The sequence below is a fragment of the Aegilops tauschii genome, chromosome 6 (assembly GCF_002575655.3).
Source record: "Aegilops tauschii subsp. strangulata cultivar AL8/78 chromosome 6, Aet v6.0, whole genome shotgun sequence".
Taxonomy (NCBI): Eukaryota; Viridiplantae; Streptophyta; class Magnoliopsida; order Poales; family Poaceae; genus Aegilops; species Aegilops tauschii.
In genome coordinates, this window is record NC_053040.3 from 320,048,163 (window position 1) to 320,050,933 (window position 2,771).

The window sequence follows — 2,771 nt, forward strand, 5'->3', positions numbered from 1 at the left end:
AGCCATTGGATCTCACTTCCAACGGTGTAAAAACTCGTATCACCATAGTATCTAAGCTGCGGGGTGGATGTGATATTCTATGCCGCTGTCATTTTTGTTCGTAAACTTGCAAAATACGTGTAACTCGTGCCGTTACTTGTCTAACCGCGCAGAGTGTTTGTTCAAAAAAACCATCCTACACTGAAATATCGGAACAACACACGGGGGTCCCACTTGTCATTAATCAAATTTGGACCTAAAACTAACAAATCTGAGAGACGAGATTCGAATTGGCAACCTGGACTACAAAGCGTAAGTCGATAGCCTGAAAAAACGAACGGTTGTTGGCTTTGGTCCATAACTTGATTTTATACAGTACTTGCGTTGAGTAGAGTAGAGGGAGTGCCTCGTCAACACGTGCATGACCGTTGTCTCACTTACTGGTGGGTCCCAGGTCTACGATCTCAATCTCTCTTCTCTCCATCGTCTAACTTTTGCACGGGCACACACAAAGAGCGGCGCTAGCTTGCCGTGGTGTTATTACAACTAAAAAAAGCTTGGAAAATAGAAGGATCGCCTAGAACAAGAAACGTTGTGGCTGGTCGAGACGGAGCTAACCACATCTATCCTCCGTGCCATGTTTGCATGATGAAGCTGTGTGGCTAGTGGGGTGTTTTCAACCGACTGGCTGGGTCCCGAGGTCGAACCATAGGTACTACGTCTGATACAGTATATTTTTACACGCACATTTTTCCTCCATGCCGAGACGTGGCAGACCCTACCGCACGGTATCAGGGTCCTCCCGGGTGGTGCACGCATATATTCTTCCTGACGTGGGACGCCCTACCGCGCGTTTTCTGGGTCCTCCTCGGTCGTAGCGCCGAAGCAAGTAAATGAGTCGTCAAATCACGAAAGACCACCTTTCCCGCCGAGTACATCAGTGAAGCACGGTGGCTAGCTAGTTGGGCTAGTTCGACCGATTAGCTAGGCCGCCGCCACATTTGTTTTTTCACCCCTTTTTTTATCTACTTGCTGGCAGGTAAATTTAAATATCCACCGCGGCGTTGCTCTGGTGTTTGAGTGCGGCAGGATTTTTAATTTTTTGATTGACGGGAGCAGGCGCGGCAGGATTTTTAATTTTTTGATTGACGGGAGCAGGCGCGGCAGCAATTAGTCACGATGACTCTGCCTGTAAAAACCCACTGCTCCCTGATGTGAGAAGTCGTCGACTGGTGTTTTACCGTGGTGAAAACCAAAAGATTCCCCGCTCCCTCGGCCTTCCCGTAGATTGCATTGCCTTTCAGCTGTTTCGCCCCCTTTGCTTCCTCTCCCCATTGCTTCTACCTGGTGCCATGGCGGCGCAGCAGATCACGGAGTCCGAGGTGAGGCGCCTGACACAGGAGCTCCATGTCAAGGATGCAGAGCTCAGGGCCAAGGACGTGGAGCTCCGTGAGCTCAAGGAGGAGAGGAGTGCCATGCTCCTCCATTATGTGCGGGAGTTCACGGAGCTTCAGAAGCGGCAGGCGTCCACCACAAAGATGCTCGAGGCATCGGCGGCGTTGCTGCAGAGAGCGGGAGATACGATAGGCCGTCAGGGGAGCCGGCTAGAGCGCGAGCGGGCCGATCGTGACGAGGTCCAGGATCGCCTCAGCCACTTGGTGAACCAAGTTGCCATGCACGTGTTGCGGCTGCACGATGCCTACCGTCGTGCCAGCGCGACGATGCCGGCCGTCGGGCTAAACCCATTCGACCACCCGGTCGACTTCAACGAGCTGCGGCTTCCTGACCTGGTCTCCTTCTTCAGCTATATCTCCGAGGAGCTGAGCCGTCTCCGCGCGATGGTGGGGGCTGAGCTGGACAAGGAGGCGTTGCAGGCTGCCGTCGACGTTGCCGGGCGAATCCTTTCAGGGCTCCGTCACCGGAATCCATTCGTGCCATTGGACGCCGTCTTTGACGAGCTGGCTCCCGTCGACCGGGAGCAGTCTCTGCGGGCGGTTGCACCCTGCATCACCAACGTCGTGCGCCTCGAGAAGCAGAGGGACTTCGGTGGTGTTTAGGCGCCCTCTGCATGGGCATGTCCATGTCTCGGTGCAACATGACCGTTGGATCAAACTCAGACGGTGCAGATCAGTCACTGTAGCACAAAGAGTGTGGGTGTGTTTGGTTGCATTCTCATCTCAATATAGTTGTTTCCTCTTCGTGTATTTTTGTCAACCTACTAGTGTGGACTCATGCACCCTTCATGCACTCTGCCAAACACCCAAAAGTGGGTCGAGAAGGGAACTTTTGCTCCCACCCCGTGCACCCTTCATACACTCTGCCTAACACTATTCGTGCTTCATATGGTTCATGTTTCGTGGAGTACTGTAGAACCGTACTCTCCGTGCGATGTGGACCTAGTTCTGTTAACATTGATCTCACCGTTCATTCTCGACCGGACAGTCGAAAAAGCGGTACTATGTTACATATAGGAGTAGTTGACATGCGCACAACATCATTTGTTATCCTCATATCTTACTACATTAGCAACAAGATTGTGTAGTACTGACGTATGAACCACTGCACATGCCTAGTAGTAGGAGCACTGTGTATGTTCAAGTGGCTGCCGTGTTTCGCACTCCTCCGTCGTAAGAGTGGAAACGCTTGCTTAATCATTTTTTTCTTCAGAAAAACAGTGGACACGCTCTACCATGCGGATCCTCCTCCATCCATGCACTAAATTACTCACTTTCGCCGACGTGTGGGACAGCCAGCACCTGGGTCCACCAGCCATGCACTAAATTACTCCGTAG